The sequence below is a fragment of the Dermacentor variabilis genome, chromosome 9, assembly GCF_050947875.1.
Source record: "Dermacentor variabilis isolate Ectoservices chromosome 9, ASM5094787v1, whole genome shotgun sequence".
NCBI lineage: Eukaryota > Metazoa > Arthropoda > Arachnida > Ixodida > Ixodidae > Dermacentor > Dermacentor variabilis.
In genome coordinates this window covers 10,725,906-10,745,509 of record NC_134576.1, presented here as the reverse complement: position 1 = coordinate 10,745,509, position 19,604 = coordinate 10,725,906, and the positions used below count along the sequence as shown (strand labels likewise).

The 19,604-nt window shown below is 45.5% G+C and overlaps 1 long non-coding RNA gene across 1 annotated transcript; it reads right to left on the bottom strand.

Moving 5' to 3' along the window:
- Positions 1 to 7,275: 7,275 nt before the first annotated feature.
- On the bottom strand, positions 7,276 to 17,538 carry LOC142558236 (uncharacterized). Its single transcript, XR_012822989.1, has 3 exons — positions 17,503 to 17,538; positions 7,504 to 7,596; positions 7,276 to 7,365 (listed from the first exon to the last, which is right to left on the bottom strand). It is a non-coding gene; the product is annotated as an uncharacterized LOC142558236 (long non-coding RNA).
- Between the last annotated feature and the right edge of the window lie 2,066 nt (positions 17,539 to 19,604).

Here is a 19,604-nt window from a genome sequence, read left to right as displayed (position 1 = left end):
GGGAATGACTCTAAAGGATTTGACACAAAGCAGTAATGTAGCTTAGTGCAGCACCATTTTGAGAACATGATTTTAAAACTATTCATTTATTTGTCATTTTATGTCATTACTTCTGACAATACATGTGTTCTGGCACATAGCAAGACTGATACCAGTACTATAAGAGCAACTTATTGTATTGCAGGCTAGCACATCAGGCACAGCAAAGGCTGCAGGCAGCAACTTTGAGATGCCCATCACAATTGCTACAAGGTTTGAATAATTACCAATCATTAAGAGCATCTTTATTTTCTCTTCATGACGAATGCTTGTCCCAGCGATCTCCAATTACCCATGTTTTGCGCCAATTGACCCATTCTTATGCCTGAAAATGTTCATATTTTATTACACCACTTAATTCTCTGCTGTACTCAACTGCACTTCCACCTGCATGGTACCCTTCCAGGAACTCGTAATAGACCACCGATTATTCATTTTACGTAATACATGGTGTGCCCAGCTCCATTCTTAAGTTTTATTGTTAACTAGAATATAACTAAAAGCTAATTACATTAGAACTAGCTGTATAACAGCTTCCTTGGTTTGTTTTCTAATCAACTAAACTGCCTTCCTGTCTCTGAAGCTTACACTTAACATCTCGTTACATCGCTCATTGTGTGATCCTCAACTTCAAGCTAAGCTTCTGCTCTAATAGTACCGACAGTATTATGTTCTGCCCCCAATTGATGAATAAAAGTACAGCTAGAGTCGCAAAAACTACTTAAGGTATTAAGTCTTTGCCAAATAAAATGGAATGCTCTTTTTTCTGCTTGAAAACCGATTAGGCTTTGTATATTAATTACGGCCAGTACACGCATATTTGCAAATTTCTTGAGGGAGTCCTCCTCTTGTTTTTTTCTGTGCAGCGAAGAAAACGACGATGAAGTTTCATTTGTGCTCCCAAACCTTAGATTCCTTCAGGCTTCTTCCATAGGGGCCAAGCCAATTGGTTCCTTTGTGACCACAAGAATTGTAGATATCTTATTTCATGAAATGATGAGACATACATTGTGAGCAGGCCATCACAGTAGCTTTGCATCTGTTTTGTTTGGTTTCTCGTCATGTACTGAGATGGTCACTAAAAATTATAATTTTTGCAGGTACCCATCCAGACGGTTCTATCAAAGAGTGGGCTGTGAACTTGTGGTTCGGTACCCAGAATCAACAGATGCCTGTGGATGTGGTTACATAAGTTTTTTAGTTTGATACATAGTGTGCCATTGCTGTTATGGCTTTTGTTTAGTGTTAAGCATTGACTGTTTTACTTTCTTTTTTTATAATTTGAGGTGTTTTGTTAACAATAAGTTAAACATTTTCAGAAAGGTCTCATAACATTTCTATTAAAATATAGGTGAATTACTCGGACAACCTTGACCATGAAAAGGAAGTTTACTCTAGAGTGAGATGAAGTGCATAAGGCAGGCATTAATTGCCTAGTCATTATGGGTGGCTTACACTACACTTCAAAAGTGTAAAATTATTGAATTTTCCCTGTATAATATATAGGACATGAACTTGCAGGTAAATAAAGCAGCTTGACAATGAGATATTGTGGCGCCAGAAGTTGAACAAAGTATGTTAGGAGTAACAATAGTGACAGGAAGACAGTGTTGTAGATTCAAAAGCAAGTGGGCATAGTCAATATTTTGGTTGACATTAGAGGAAAAATGAATTAGCTGGCCAAATAATGCATTACACCGGGGGCATAATAAAACTACAGAAAGGGTGCCAAAAGAAGTGCAGTTGACAACAGAGAACTATAAGTGGTGTGATGAGGTTAGGAAATTTTCAATCTTGAGATGAGGTAACCTGGTGCAAGATATGGGTAACTGGGGACTGTTGGGGGAGGTTCCTGTGCTGCAGCGGTCGGATGATGAATAAAATACTATGCCGAAAATTACTTCAGGCATATTGTGGAGCATGTTTTATATGCGGGCAAAATTAATGTCACTTTGGTGGTACGCTGCTACACCAGAAACACGCCCTGTGAATATGTTGACAATGGCAATGGCTGAATTAGTAGGCACAACATGTATTTGATATTTTAAACAATGTGCGAAAAATAATAGGCTCAGAGTTCAAAATAGCATTTAAATGAAATTTGGTGCAAATGAAGTTATTCATTGCAACCGCATTAACATCATCGGTTATCATGACCCAAGAAAGGACACCTTTGCAGTAAAGAAAAGCAGAAAAAGAATGAGTTTTCCGTGAATCTTGAATAGCTTAGAACATTTGAAATCACAAGGAAAGTAGTGCCAGCTTTGCATTGAGTAATATTTTATTTCTAAAGCATTGCTATCAAGGCAACACACTTCATAGCAGCGAATTGAATTCGTGGAATGCATTCGCTAGTGAGTGCATTTTGCAGGAAGTATCCCTACGCTCTTTTCTCTGACAGCCTGTAAATGACGCGGCGAAGTCCACTCAAAGTGCAACGAAATGTTTCCATGTGACGCAAGTAATATTTGGGAGTTGCGAAGGTCCTTAGTCACTCTCAAGGCCTCCTGAATATTTATTATAATTTCTTTACTATTTCTTTTGCATCAAGCGTTGCAATGGTATTAACTTCCCCACCACACCGATTGAGAACAAATTATGGCTCCTCCAGATTTTTTATTATAGAGGTATTCAGCCTAGGACGGTTAGTCCGAGTAGGAGTCCGTTTCAAAATATAATTTATACAAATGTGATGAATGTAAATCAGCATGTGAAATGACTGACACAGTATCGAAGGTGAAATAGAAGTCTGAGGAGTTTTATCTTTTTGTGTGCTAGGAGTCCCGGATAATGTTCATACGGCAGAAATTCAAGAATGAGAGGTGCAAACTGTCAACAGAACGTGTCTTTGCAAACCGCCAGAAGTTTGGAGCTGCATCAAAAAGACCCCAAGAGCAGCCGAAGCCTCTGGAAGTGTGGGGTCGGATGAACTACTGCACGGCAATGTTGGAAAAGTATTGGTGAGTGATCAATGCATTTTTTGCGGACTCTCTATGTTTTGGCCCGGCTGTTATTGCGTTGGTCAGTATCTCCACTGATATATTTGTAACTATTTCACTTGTGTAAGGGCTGGGTATTTTTTTTCTTCTTGACAAGGTGCGGCCCTTACATTAGAGTGTGTTATTCGATAGACATTTCCTGGCTGCGGTAATCCCTCTTAATATTTTGTATTGATAGAGCGAATGCTATTATCATGCATTTGTTCACGCACGCGTCATGTGCCTAGTGGCTGTCTATCATCCCAAATGTGAGTGCTGCCCAGGCTCGCTTTGATGGCATGCACCCATGGGGGTTAGATTGCCGATGCCTTCAGGCTCTCCACAACGTCCGAAGATGCCACCCGCGGTGTGCGCAAAATATAGCGACACTCTTCAATTGCTTTGTTTTTCGCCTTTTCGCTCTGATTTCGGCTCCTAACTTTGGGTATGGTACTAACATGAGTGTGGCCTTTACTCGAGTGTATACGCAATACGCGCCGAATGAAGGTACTGGAAGATTTATGCAGATTGACAAGATTTACATCACCCATTGCATCAGATGAAATAACAGTTGCACGCATCGCCGTTAGTTGTATACACTAACACAGTTGTATTCACAGTTGTCCACGCATTTATGTTCGAAATATTTGCGCCTTTTGGGGCTCATTATTTCCTCAAACAATAATCATAATCTATCTTGCGTGTATTTCCTTTCTTCAGCGATGCGAGCCAAGTAAGTTCAGGTCACAAACAACAAGTGTGTTATCAGCATGACATCGCATTCTTGACAGGGAAGTAGCAAGTGCAACGTTTTCAAGAAAGAAAGCGCAAGCAAGAGGGATGACAATGTTGACTGCACGATACATGCCCAAGTGGGTAAAGATTTTTTAGGTTAGCATTTGTTAGGCCCCTTCACCCTTCGGATAGAATGCAACATATGCCATTGAACTGCATGATTTTTTCATGTTTCCGTGACCATTGTATTTTAACTCGCACTCGCAATGCAGGCAGACATGTCGGGACCTAGCGGAGAGGACGAGTATAGCCTGGCACAACATGATGCGTGGCTTATTGAGGAGCATTTGACGGAGAACCCTAATGTTGAGCAAGTGGAGTGCAGGCTGCAGCTGACACATGCTGTCAGAGTGAACGAGCTGTGCCAAATTCCTGTTGACGCAGCTGCTAAGAAATATCCATACATTCAAAACATTGAGTGGGTGAATTGTTTGTGGGTGGTAATAGGACCTCACCTAGGTTGCAACAGTTTGCCATGTGCTCTTTCTGCCTGTTTCTTGTTTGCTCACATTTCTTGTTGCTTTTGCACGTTTTGTGCCTTGCATATCAACATTAGCTGAAATTGGCCAAATTACCACTCATTTCTAGTTTTTTTCTTTTGTCTTCTAGCCGATATACTACATCTGCACTAAATTGCCCATATATTTGTCTCCGTTATTGAGTGGTATCTTAAAGGGACACTAAAGATTACTATGAATTCAAGTTAAAGTGATAAAGCAATACTATAGAACGTCTAAGGCGTTAATATAATTGCGAACAGAGCTTTTGTAGCCGAGAAATTTAGGTAAACGCATGACACGATTTGAGACCCCCCAGCGACATTCCAGTACCAGACCGATGACGAAGGCACTCCTCATCATAATTTATGTCACTAGCATTCAACTACTCGTATTAACAAGATCATTTCATTCGGTTATAAGACGGAAGAAAATGCTACTTGTCTACTTCTGTTCGATTCTAAGAAAAAAATATTTTGACGTTACTGTTCAGTAGTATGGGTGGTCGAAAGGTTTCGTTTTCGCTCTACCCTGCGCGCTTGACTCTGGGCCGCACGCGCTTTGCAGTTTCAGTTGTTTCGTTATCGCGTCCTGCTGCGCTGGTTCTGCTGGCTCGCGAAACTTGCATTTGGAACGAGCAGCAAGAATGCCACGTCTCAGTGATATCGTGGGATGCGCGAACGGTCCACGAAACTTGGCCAAGGGCAGTTGCAGCGCCGAATCCAACGTTACTTATAACTATGTGCCAACGAGTGAACCTCTCCGTTCGAAGTGATTAAGTGCCGTACCTCTGCCACAGCGCGTTGGCAAAGAGCCGAAAAATGGCACAGTGTGCTCGCTGCACTTTCGTCCAGAGGATTACGCGTTCAACGCCGACTTACTGAAATCGTGTGGAGTGCCTTTCAAAGCAATGCTTTCCCGTAGCGCTGTTTCGTCGGTCTTGCCTGCATTCTCCGAAGCGCAAGAACAACTGCAGGTTGAAGACGGGGCGGTGAGTGTGGCATTTGGTTTTCACGAAGGAAAAGCTACAAATGTGCGAATATGTACAGCCATGACATACAGTTGCCGTCGTAGTAGTACGCAACGACGCCGGCAGCGCAAGCCCTCAGCATAAGGTCCCGTTCAGTAGTGCTTAAATCGCTGAAGTCGAGCCCAGCATCGTGAGCCAATGTGTCGTTGTTAGGGTCGTCCATTGCAACGAGCGTCAAAGTAGGCGTCATAAAATAAAGAACCAGCTGATCGTCGTGCGCTTTCCCTTCCGCTAGCCACCATAGTTCGGCTTTCGCGCTGCTGTCGGCTCTGTCTTGGCTCTGTTTCTGGCAGCGCGTTTGCGTTTTGCGCAGAAAAGCTGTAGCGACGTCTGCGGGCGCCGTTTTACCCACCGACGGTCAACGTCACAAGACATCATAGGCAATATCATCCTTAATATACAATGAAGTTCCTCCACAGTTACGACCTGACCTATAAACACCCTCAGACCTATAGCAGGAGAAGTGTACATCCTGAACATTTTGAAACCAAGTTTCCGTAAATGCTATGAAGTTAAAATTGTAATCAAGGGATTTAAAACATGCCTGTGTTTCTCGTTGCTTGTTTCTCAAGCTTCTTACACTTGCGTGGAAAACGGACATGTTATCCCTTTTTCTGCGCAGGGTATGTACTAGAAATTTATATGAAGAAACATCGTGATACATAACTTCAGTGACGTCAGCCATCGAAAACAGCAATCATAACAAGGAAAATTATAAGCGATGCAATCCTGTGGCCGCTCAACGAGCCTTATCAAGATCAGCTTCGCGATTGATGCGCACTACCCGCTGGCCAGACTCCTTACGTATGAAAAGCTTTCCATCCTTTGCCATGCGAACTCGTAGTGCATTACCCGAACTTTTGCCTTCATCATCCAAAGAAGTTTCTTACTCAGCGGTGTCAAATTGTCTCTGAAATGTATCGCCAATTGAGCACCTGTAAGTTCGTTTTTCTTTGCCATCCATTCATCGCGCATGATACGTAACTAATATCGAAATAATATTACCGAGGTTTTGCCGGGCTTGGGAGGCAGTCTGTGTGAGGCATCAAAGTCGGTACGGGTCAACTCAGGAAGGTGAAGTTTATTTGCCAGTTGATCTGCCCTATCGAACAGATTCTCGTTCAAACATCTGGCAGTCCCTGAATTTCAAGATTGTGTCTTCAACTGTATTGTTCGAGGGCGGTGACCTGTTTTTTTTTTTAATTTCAAACACTTCCAAATTGTTGTTAGAGGATTCCACCATATCGATTCTTTTCTCATCGCTTATGATTTCTGCAGATTGTTTTTTTCATTTGTGAAAGTATAATGCTGCACTGTTCAGACAGATCCTCAATGGAGTGTTCCATATTGTCGACCGTTTCCTCAATTGAAAAGAGGGCATCCACCCTACTCTGAATGGCAGGTAACTGAGTCAATTTTCGATGCATTTCATAAGCACATTCTCCAGTGCTTTTTCATCCCGCAAGTCACCACTTGGACGTTGAGTGCTACGCACAGGTAAGACAAGACATGTTTGGCATTTCCATGTTCTTTTTGACGTGTCATTTTTAGCTTAGAAGGCAGTCTTGCTTATGCCCGAGCTTGTTACCAATGGTAACTTTAGTTACAGTTTAAAAACGTTGGATTAACACAATTATCTGGGAGCAGCTCCTTACAGACCAAACACAACTCCGACATTTCGATTCGCAGCACAAAAGCTACAAAACACTTCAGCGCCACTATATAAAGGAAGTATACGCAGCAGTGTTGGTGGCAGAAGCAATTGAGTACGTTATAAGTACTGAGAAATAAAATTAAACCAGCCTGCAAAAACAGAGGATAGCCATCACTATAGAGCCGTTTTATCCATTGACACCAGCACTGAGCAAATTCTTTCGTCGAAGGCTTGCCGTCATGTTTAATTCAGCATGGCGGTGACGTGGTTCAGGAGGAAGAGCTGCAGCTGACACGTGGTAGTGGCCGCTATCGGGAAGCTACAGCAGGCAAGCTGTGATCTTGAAGACAGTGAGGTGTTCCAACGCAGTAACTGCAGAAGCAGAGCATAGCGATCACTGTAGAGCCGTTCCGTCCGTTGCCACGCCCACTGACCAAATGCGCTAGTCGAAGGCTAGCCGTGCTTCTAATTCAGCGAAGCGGTGACGTAGCTCACGACGTAGAACTGTACCTGACATGTGGTAGTGGTCGCTATCGGGAAGCTGCAGCAGCCAAGTGGTGATGTTGATGAGAATGAAGTGTTCCAACGCAGTAACTGCAAAATCTGAGGATAGCGATCACTGTAGAGCCGTTACGTCCGATGCCACCACCACTGAGCAAATGAAGCAATAGACAGCACACAGGTAACGGCACTCGCTGCTGCGCCGCTGTGTCTAGGTCAGTGAACGACTCATACCTTTGTGCGTGTTGTGTTCTCGCCGCTCAGTTTGCGTTGAAGCGATTGACAGCGCGCAAGTAACTTCACTCGATGCTGCGCAGCAGTGTCTAGGTGAGTGAACGACTCATACATTAGTGCGTGTTGCGTACTCGCCACTCAATTTATATTGAAGGGATAGACCGCACGCAAGTAACTTCACTCGCTGCTGCGCAGCAGTGTCTAGGTGAGCGAACGACTAATACCTAGGTGCGTGTTGCATTCTCGCCGCTGAATTTGTGTTGAAGCAAAAGAGAGGCGCGCAAGTAACATCACTTGCTGCTGCGCAGGAGCGTCTAGGTGAGCGAACGACTCTTACCTTGGTGCGTGTCCCGTTCTGGCCGCTCAATCTCGGTTGAACTGAACGACAGAACGCCGCTAATTTCATTTGTCGCTGCACGGTAGTGTCGAGGTGAGCGAACGACTAATACCTTTGTGCGCGTCGAGTTCGCACCTCAATTTGGTTGAAGCGATAGAGGGCACGCAGGTCTCTTCACTCACTGCTGCGCAGCAGTGTTTACGTGAGCGAACGACTCATACCTTTGTGCGGGTGGCGTTCTGGCCGCTCAATTTGCGTTGAAGCGATAGACAGCACACAGGTAACTTCACTTGCTGCTGCGAAGATGTGTCAAGGTGAGCGAACGACACATGGCTTGGTATGTGGTCAGTTCTTGCCGCTTTACTCACTGCTGCGCAGAAGTGTTTAGGTGAAAGAACGACTCACACCTTTGTGCGTGTTCCGTTTTCGCCGCTCGTCATCATCATCATCATCGTCGTCATCATCATCATCTTGGTTACGCCCACTGCAGGGCAAAGGCCTCTCCCATACTTCTCCAGCTACCCCGGTCATGTGCTAATTGTGGTCATCTTGTCCCTTCAAACTGCCTAATTTCGTGCACCCACCTTCTGCCACCTGCTGCTACGCTTCCCCTTCCTTGGAATTCATTACGTAACTCTTAATGACCATCGGTTATCTTCCTTCCTTATTACATGTCCTGCCCATGCCCATTTCTTTTTCTTAATTTCAACTGCTGGTGGTGGTGTTGCTATTTTTGTGTCCTCAGAGTTGCGATTTCATAGGCGGTGTGACTTGACACTCAACGTGGCCAACTGTGAATCTGTATGGGTCGAATTTGACGGTATATTCTTTTCTCAAGATAAGAAAAACCTAACAGTTGGCTGCATCTATCGTTCACCCTTATCTTCTGAAAGCGTGTTTTGCTTAGCCCTTGGTAATATGCTGCATAATTTACCATTCGAACAGAGAAATGTCATTGTCATGGGCGATATTAATATTAACCTTTTAGATATATCCAACCAACTACTTAATGATTAGGTTAGCTGCCTAAATGGCTTCGAATATGATAACCTACTTACTCTTCCAGCTCGTCGTCCCACAAATAAACAGGGCACACTTATTGACCACAAGTATCCTATCTTCTTACTAACCCTGACTGTGGTGTTGTCGAAGCTTCAATAACCGATCATTACCCAACATTCATGCGCTTAACTTCTACTGCTGGCATTACCGATGCAAGCTTCACCAGAAAAGTTTAATTCGTAAATTTTTATAGAATCACTTGCCGGTTCAGACTGGTCCCGACTAATGGTATGTGATAACTCTGAGACTGCCTATAACGCGTTGTCACAAATAATTTCTAATGCTATTTCAGATTCCATGGTACTAATGAATTGTAAAAAACCGTTCTCAGCTCCTCGTAACCCATGGCTATCCACCAGGTTGCTAAATTGCTTAAGGAAAAAAAGATAACCTTTACAGAAAAGCAAAACAGCCATTTAACACTGCACTTCACGAAAGGTATAATAAATAACCAGCGTTGTCCTGTCTGTTTCTACTTCTTGTGCTCGCGTCCGTACTTGATGGAAACCATTATACGTTCACCATGCACCAACTGGCCCAGCAAACTACTCTACTAAATAGTATAATAAATATTCTAACTTACTAGGAAAACTTCTCAAACAGACTAAAACGACATAATATGAAAATAAAATTAAGTTTGCAGGGAATGATGTAAAAAAGCAATGGAAAGTATTAAACTCTTTTCTAGGTCGACCAAATCATAATCCCGAAAAAGTTATTATACAGTCGGTGGACCTTCTTCTTGATAATCCCTTGGACATAGAAAACTTCTTCATTAATTTCGTCTGTGCAGATAACCAAAGGTGCGACGATTCATTGATCGAGACTTACCCCCGTGTGCCTCATAGCTTTTTCCTTCATCCCCAACACCTGAAGACATAGTCACAGTCATTTCCAGTCTACAGAATACAGGTCCTGGTCTCGATAACTTCAATCCATCTCTCCTAAATATGATAACATACCTAATATCTGAAATATTTTGTCACACAGTGAACCTTATCTTTAAAATAGCAATATATCCAGGTTCTTTGAAGAAGGCCAAAATAATCCCTGTTTTCAAGAAGGGAGATAAGCGTCTAACATCTAGCTACCGCCCTATTGCTATACTTTCATTCTTTAGTAAAATCACAGAAAAAACTATTCGCAGCACGCCTATGAAGTTATTTATAAAGATTGCGTATCCTATCACCAAACTACTTTGGCTTTAGGGAGGGTTACTCAACTGATTTGGCATTAATATTTCTAACAGACAAGATTCGGCAGGCAATTGACGCTGGAAGTTTTGCTGGGGCATTATTTATTGACCTTCCTAAAGCGGTCGATTCCCTTGTTCATGACATCCTTTTTGCTAAATTAGACTATATTACTATAACCGGCCAGGCACTGTGATTATAACGTAACTATTTGAAAGACAGAGCATATACTGTATCGATATCCAGCACTTACTCGCACCCTAAAACAACTAACGAACAGCTAAGAAGGATACATATTAGGACCTCTCTGGTTTTTAATATACATTAATGACCTCCCACAGTACCTAAAGTCCTCTGATTGTATCCTTTAGGCTGACGGCACTACCATCTTCTACTCAGATAAATGTCTTCATTCATTAATGTGTAAGGTTCACCACGACGCGGTTAATATTGTAACCTGTTGCTGACTAAACAGACCACAGAATAATACTGCCAAATCTAACTTCGTCGTCTTCTCAGCTAAACAAAAGCATATCTCAGTCTACCCATCGCAAACCTGTGCTTCCAGTGCACTTTATCCAACTGATAGGGTACTGTTTCTTGGCGTCATATTAGACAAACACCTAAAGTTTGACGAGCATTTTTTATCCTTAACAAAGAAGGTGGCATTTTGAAATTAGAATATTAAATAAAGTTCGCAATTTCTTTAATGTGAAGACACTCATATCCCTCTACTACGTTTTTATTCGCACACATATTAATTATTGCATATCATCATGGCGAAACACGTATGCCACACATTTATCCCCACTACAGCATATCGAAAATCAAGCAATTCGCATCATTACACGGAGCACTACACATCGGAAGCATCTCCATTGCTGAAATATAAAGGCATTTTAGCGTTACAGCAAGTAAATAAATATTCACTTGGAATACTTGTTTATAAATCTGTTAACGGAGAGCTCCCATTACCTATATTTACTAACAGCCAGTATCCATATTCAACGTCTACCCATTTCGCTTCTAACAACAGCTATGTATACCAAAAGCTATAACTAATTATGATAAATTTACTATTAGTTTTTCAGCCACACTAATTTGGAACTCATTACCGTGTCTTATTAAGATACTCTCTCATTTTTTCACATTCAAGTCAAACCTTCGTAAATTTTTCCACTCCGTTAACAGTTTGATCGTTATCGCTATATTATGTATTTTGTGTCGTTCAATATTCTATATCTTTAACTTGTGACTAAATTAATATCGTGTCTTACTTGCCTACATATAGCTGCTTTTTATTTACATATCCTACTCGCTTGTAATGGGAGCTCCTCTGTACAGTCTGTTGACAATGGGACCTCCCTCTGTATGCATGTATTATCCCCATTTGTAACCTTATTATTATGCCCAATAAAGAACTCTCAACTCTGAACCTCATTCACTAGCCGTCAAAAATTGCTTTAAATACTCATTTTTTTCGAAGGGTCCTAATCGAATGGAATCACCTGTCCAACGATGGGGTGTTACAGCCATCCCTAAAGGTGTTTATGTTCCATACTGTGTAATTTCCTTATTTTTCGCTCTGTTACAATGTACTTGCAGTAGATACATTGATTCAGTTGTACTCGAAGCGCATCTGCTATTTCATGATATCTGTATTGTCTTTTTACTAGTACATGTAATTTTTCTTTTGCTTGCTCTGCTGATCATGCCATAAAGATGTATACCCATCCTGCGAAAATACCGTAACGGGATTGCAGTATTTGTAAATAAAATAAGAAAATAAAGAAAAATACGTTGAACAGATGTGCAGCAGGCAGGAAACTTCGCTCGCTGCTGCACAGTAGTGTCTAGGTCAGCGAACCGCTAATGCCTTTGTGCGTGTTGTGTTCTCACCGCTCAATTTGCGCTGAAGCGATAGACAGCACGCAGGTAACTTCACTCGCTGCTGCACATCAGTGTCTAGGTGTGGGAACTTCTCATACTTCGGTGCGTGTTCCGTTCTCGCCGCTCAATTTGGTTGAAGCGATAGACAGCACGAAGGTAACTTCACTCGCCGCAGCGGATCAGTGTGTAGGTGCGCGAAGGTCTCATACTTTTGGGCGTGTTCCGTTATCACCGTTTCATTTGCGTTGAAGCGATAGACAGCACGCAGGTAACTTCATTCATTGCTGCGCAAACGCGTCCTTGTGGGGGCAGGATGATGCCTTGGTGCGTGTTCCGTTCTCGCCGCTCAATTTGCGTTGAAGCGATATACAGCACGCAGGTAACTTCACTCGCCGCAGCGCATCAGTGTCTAGGTGCGCGAACGTCTCATACCTTTGGGCGTGTTCCGTTATCACCATTTCATTTGCGTTGAAGCGATAGACAGCACGCCGGTAACTACATTCACTGCTGCGCAAACGCGTCCATGTGGGGGAACTACTGATACCTTGGGCGTGTTCCGTTCTCGCGCTCAATTTGCGTTGACGCGATAGACAGCACACAGGTAATTTCACTCGCTGCTGCGCATCAGTGTCTAGGTGCGCGAACGTCTCATACCTTTGGGCGTGTTCCGTTATCACCGTTTCATTTGCGTTGAAGCGATACAGCACGCAGGTAACTTCATTCACTGCTGCGCAAACGCGTCCATGTGGGGGAACGACTGATACCTTGGTGCGTGTTCCGTTCTCGCGCTCAATTTGCGTTGAAGCGATAGAGAGCACACAGGTAACTTCACTCGCCGCAGCGCATCAGTGTCTAGGTGCGCGAACGTCTCATACCTTTGGGCGTGTTCCGTTATCACCGTTTCATTCGCATTTAAGCGATAGACAGCACGCAGGTAACTTCATTCACTGCTGCGCAAACGCGTCCATGTGGGGGAACGACTGATACCTTGGTGCGTGTTCCGTTCTGGCCGTTCCATTTGGTTGAAGCGGTAGACAGCACGCACATAACTTCATTTGCTGCTGCGCAGAAGAGTTAACGTGAGCGAACGACTCATACATTGGTGAGGCTTCTGTTCTTGCCGCTCAATTTGCGTTGAAGCGATAGACACCACACAAGCAACTTCACTCGCTGCTGGGCGGTTGTGTCTAGGTGAGCGAAAAGCTAATGCCTTTGTGCGTGTTGCGTTCTCGCTGCTGAATTTGGCTAAAGTGAAAGAGGCAACGCAGGTAACTGCAATCACTGCTGTGCGGCAGTGTCTAGGTGAGCGAATGACTCATACCTTTTTGCGTGTTCCGTTCTCGCCGCTCACTTTGCGTTGAAGCAATAGACAGCACGCAGGTAACTTGAGTCGCTGCTGCGCAGCAGTGTCTATGTGAGAGAACGCCTAATACCTTGTGTGTATTACGTTCTTGCCACAGAATTTGCGTTCTACAGATAGACAGCAGGCAGGTATATCTTCACTCGCTGCTGCGCAGAAGTGTCCATGTGAGGAAAGGACTCATACCTTGGTGCGTGTTGCGTTCTCGCCACTCAATTTGCGTTGAAGCGATAGACAGCACGCAGGTAACTTCACTCGCTACTGCGCATCACTGTCTAGGTGAGCGAACGACACATACGTTGGTGCGTGTTTCGTTCTCGCCGCTAAATTTGGTTGAAGCGATAGACAGCACGCAGGTTCACTTCATTCCCTGCGGCGCAGAAATGTCGAGGTGAGTGAACGACTCCTAGGTTGGTGCGTATTACGTGCTGGTCCGCTCAATTCGCGTATAAACGGTAGACAGCAAGCAGGTAACTTCATTTGCTGCGGTGAAGCAGTGTCCAGGTGATCGAATGGCTATTACTTTTGTACGTGTTTCTCGCGGCTCAATTTGAGTTGAACTGATAGACAGCACGGAAGTAACTTGACTCGCCGCTGCGCATCATTGTCTAGGTGAGCGAACATATCATTGGTTCGTGCGTGATGCGTTCTCGCCATTCAATTTGCGTTGAATCGATAGACTGTACGTAGGTAACTTCACTCACTGCTGCGCAGAAGTGTCCAGGTGAGGGAACGATTGATACCTTGGAGCGTGTTCCGTTTTGGCCGCTCAATTTGCGTTGAAATGATAGGCAGGACGCAGGTAACTTCATTCGCTGCTGCGAATCAGTGTCGAGGTCAGCGAACGACTCATACCGTTCTGTGTGTTGCGTTCTCGCCGTTCCATTTGCTCAGAAGCGATAGACAGCAAGTAGGTAACTTCACTCACTGCTGCTCAGAAGTGTCCATGTGAGGGAACAACTCATACCTTGTGGGTGTTTCGGTCTAGCCGTACAATGTGGTTGAAGCGATAGAGAGCACGCAGGTAACTTCATTTGCTGCTGCGCAGAAGAGTTAAGGTGAGCGAACGACTCATACATTGGTGCGACTTCCGTTCTCGCCGCTAAATTGGCGTTGAAGCGATAGACAGCACGCAGATAACTTCAGTCAATGCTGCGCAGCAGTTTGTGTTACGTTCTTTGCCGTTACCTTTGTGTGTGTTACGTTCTCGCCGCACAATTTACGTTAAACTGATAGACGGCAGGCAGGTATCTGGACTCGCAGTGGCGCAGCGTGTCTAGGTGAGCGAACGACTCATACCTTGTTGCGTGTAGCATTCTCTTCGCTCAATTTGCGTTGAAACGATACACAGAACGCAGGTAACTTCAGTCACTGCTCCACAGAAGGCTCCAGGTGAGGGAACCATTCATACCTTGGTGCGTGTTCAGTTCTCGCCGCTACCTTCAGTTGAACAGATAGACATCACGCAGGTAACTGAACTTGCTGGTGCGCAACAGCGTCTATGTGAGAAAATGACTCATACCATTGTGCGTGTTGCGTTCTCGCAGTTCCATTTGTGTTGAAGCGATAGAGAGCACGCAGGTAACTTCAGTCACTATTCCTCAGAAGTTTTCACGTGAGGGAACGACTCATACCTTGGTGCGTGTTTTGGTCTCTCCGCTAAATTTGGTTGAAGCGATAGACAGCACCCACGTGACTGCGCTCGCTGCGGCGTCTAGGAGAACCAAGGACTGATACCGTTTTGGGTATTCCGTTCTCCCCCTCAATTTGCGTGGAAGCGATAGGCAGCACGCAGGTAACTTCATTCGCTGCTGCGCACAAGTGTTTAAGTGAGCGAACGACTCACACCTTGGTGCGGGTTGCATTCTGGTCCGCTCAATTCGCTTATAAACGATAGACAGCAAGCAGGTTACTTCACTTGCTGTGGTGATGCAGTGTCTAGGTGAGCGCGCGGCTAATACCTTTGAGCGTGTTCCTTTCTCGCCTCTCAATTTGCGTTCAACTGATAGACATCACAGAAGTCACTTCAGCCGCTGTTGCGCAGCAGTGTCTATGTGAGCGAACTACTCGTACCTTGGTGGGTGTTCCGTTCTCGCCGCTCAATTTGGTTGAAGCGATAGACAGCACGCAGGTAACTTCACTCGCTGCTGCGCATCAGTGTCTAGGTTAGCGAACTATTCTTAGCGTTGTGCGTGATGCGTTCTCCCCGCTCAGATTTTGTGGAAGCGATAGACTGCGCGCAGGTAACGTCGCTCGCTGCTGTGCATCAGTGTCAAGGTGAGCGAAGGACTCATACTTTGGTGCATGTTCCGTTCTCGTCACTCAACTTGCGTTGAATTGATAGACGGCAAGCAGGTAATTTCACTCGCTGCTGCGCGGTAGTGTCTAGGTGAACGAATGTCTTTGTGCGTGTTGCGTTCTCGCCGCTCCATTTGGTTGAAGCGGTTGACTGCACGCAGGTAACCTCACTCGTTTCTGTGCATCAGTGTGTAGGTGAGCAAACTATTCATAGCTTTTTGCGTGATGCGTTCTCACGGTGCAAAATGTGTCGATGCGATAGACAGCGGGTAGGTACCTACATTTGCTGCTGCTCAGCAGTGTCTACATTAGCGAACTACTCATACCTTGGTGTGTGTTGCGTTCTGGTCCACTGAATTCGCGTATAAGGGATAGACAGCGAGCTCAATTCGGCTGAAGCGATAGACTGCACGCAGCTAGGCAAATTCAGTCGCTGCGGCGCGGTTGTGTCTAGGTGAGCGAACGACTAATACACTAGTGCGTGTTCCTTACTCGCCTTTCAATTTGCGTTGAACTAATAGACAGCACGGAAGTGACTTTACTGGCTGCTGCGCATTAGTGGCTTGCTGAGCGACCGACTCGTAACTTGGTGCGTGTTGCGTTCTCGCTACTCAATTTACGTTTAAGCGATATACAGCATGCAGGTAACTTCAGTTGCTGCTGTGCATCTGTGTCTAGGTGAGCGAAAGACTCATACCTTTGTGTGTGTTGCGTCCTTGCCGCTCAATTTGCGTTCAAATAATAGACATTAAGCATCTAATGGCACTCGCTGCTGCGCGGCAGTATCTAGATGAGCGAACGACACATACCTTGGTGCGTGTTCCGTTCTCGCCCCTAAATTTGCGTTGAAGTTATAGCACGCAGGTAACTGCCCTTGCTCCTGCGTGGCAGCCTTTAAGTGAACCAACGACTCGTAGCTTGGTATGTGTTCCTTTCTCGCTGCTTAATTTGTGTTGAAGCAATCAACAGCACCCAGGTAACTTCACTCGCTGCTGCGCAGCGGTGTCCAGATGAGCGAACGACTCATACCTCGGTTTGTGTTCCGTTCTCGCCGCTCAATTTGCGTTGAACTGATATGCAGCACGCAGGTAACTTCACACGCTACTGGGTGGTTGTGTCTAGGTGAGCGAATGGCTAATGTCCTTGTGCACGTTGCGTTCTCGCTCCTTCGTTTGCGTGGAAGCGATAGACAGCACGCACGTTGCTGCATTAGCTGCTTCGCAGCCCTGTCTAGCTTATCGTACTACTCATACCTTGGTGCGTGTTGCGTTCCGGTCCGTTCGATTTACGTATAAGCGATAGACACCAAGCTGGTAACGTCACCTGCTGCGGTGCAGCAGTGTCTAGGTGAGCGAAGGACTCATACCTCAGTTTTTGTTCCGTTCTGGCAGCTCAATTTGTGTTGAACTGATAGACGGCGCGCAGGTAACTTCACTCGCTACTGCGCGGTTGTGTCTAGGGGAGCGAATGGCTAATGCCGTCCTGCGTTTCTACCTTTCTGCACCAAGGTATCGACTCATACCTTGGTGCGTGTTCCGTTCTCGCCATTCAATATGCGTTGAACTGATAAAAAGCACGCAGGGAACTTCACTCGGTGCTACGCAACAGTGTCTACGTGAGCAAATGACTCATACCTTGATGCGTGTTCCGTGTTCGACGGTCCATTTGCGTTGGAGCAATAGACAACGCCCAGGTACCTTCACCACCTGCGGCGCATCAGTGTTTAGGTGAGCGAACGAACCATACCTTTGTGCGTGTGGCGTTCTCGCCTTTCCATTTGCGTAGAAGCGATAGACAGCTAGCAGGTAACTTCACTCACTGCTGCTCAGAAGTGTCCAGGTGCGGGAACAACTCAAACCTTGGTGCGTGTTTTGTTCTTGCCGCTCACTTTGCGTTGAAGTGATAGACAGCACGCAGGTAAGTTCACTCCCCGCTGCGCATCAGTGTCTAGGTGAGGGAACGACTCTTACCTTTGGGCGTGTTTTGTTCTAGCCGTTCAATTTGGTTGAAGCAATAGGCAACACGCATATAGCTTCATTTGCTGCTGCGCAGAAGAGTTTACGTGAGCGAACGACTCATACATTTGTGCGACTTGCGTTCTCGCCTCTCTATTTGCCTAACTTCAGTCGCTGCTGCGCTTTAGTGTCAAAGTGAACGAACCACTAGTACCTTTGTGTGCGTTACGCTCTCGCCACACAATACGCGTTGAACTGAAAGACTGCACGCACGCAACTGCACGTGTTGCGGCGCAGCAGTGTCTAGGGGAACGAACGACTCATACCTTGGCGCGTGTTCAGTTCTCGCTGCTGCATTTGCGGTGAACAGATAGACATCACGCAGGTAACTGAACTTGCTGGTGCGCAACAGCGTCTATGTGAGAAAATGACTCATACCATTGTGCGTGTTGCGTTCTCGCAGTTCCATTTGTGTTGAAGCGATAGAGAGCACGCAGGTAACTTCAGTCACTATTCCTCAGAAGTTTTCACGTGAGGGAACGACTCATACCTTGGTGCGTGTTTTGGTCTCTCCGCTAAATTTGGTTGAAGCGATAGACAGCACCCACGTGACTGCGCTCGCTGCGGCGTCTAGGAGAACCAAGGACTGATACCGTTTTGGGTATTCCGTTCTCCCCCTCAATTTGCGTGGAAGCGATAGGCAGCACGCAGGTAACTTCATTCGCTGCTGCGCACAAGTGTTTAAGTGAGCGAACGACTCACACCTTGGTGCGGGTTGCATTCTGGTCCGCTCAATTCGCTTATAAACGATAGACAGCAAGCAGGTTACTTCACTTGCTGTGGTGATGCAGTGTCTAGGTGAGCGCGCGGCTAATACCTTTGAGCGTGTTCCTTTCTCGCCTCTCAATTTGCGTTCAACTGATAGACATCACAGAAGTCACTTCAGCCGCTGTTGCGCAGCAGTGTCTATGTGAGCGAACTACTCGTACCTTGGTGGGTGTTCCGTTCTCGCCGCTCAATTTGGTTGAAGCGATAGACAGCACGCAGGTAACTTCACTCGCTGCTGCGCATCAGTGTCTAGGTTAGCGAACTATTCTTAGCGTTGTGCGTGATGCGTTCTCCCCGCTCAGATTTTGTGGAAGCGATAGACTGCGCGCAGGTAACGTCGCTCGCTGCTGTGCATCAGTGTCAAGGTGAGCGAAGGACTCATACTTTGGTGCATGTTCCGTTCTCGTCACTCAACTTGCGTTGAATTGATAGACGGCAAGCAGGTAATTTCACTCGCTGCTGCGCGGTAGTGTCTAGGTGAACGAATGTCTTTGTGCGTGTTGCGTTCTCGCCGCTCCATTTGGTTGAAGCGGTTGACTGCACGCAGGTAACCTCACTCGTTTCTGTGCATCAGTGTGTAGGTGAGCAAACTATTCATAGCTTTTTGCGTGATGCGTTCTCACGGTGCAAAATGTGTCGATGCGATAGACAGCGGGTAGGTACCTACATTTGCTGCTGCTCAGCAGTGTCTACATTAGCGAACTACTCATACCTTGGTGTGTGTTGCGTTCTGGTCCACTGAATTCGCGTATAAGGGATAGACAGCGAGCTCAATTCGGCTGAAGCGATAGACTGCACGCAGCTAGGCAAATTCAGTCGCTGCGGCGCGGTTGTGTCTAGGTGAGCGAACGACTAATACACTAGTGCGTGTTCCTTACTCGCCTTTCAATTTGCGTTGAACTAATAGACAGCACGGAAGTGACTTTACTGGCTGCTGCGCATTAGTGGCTTGC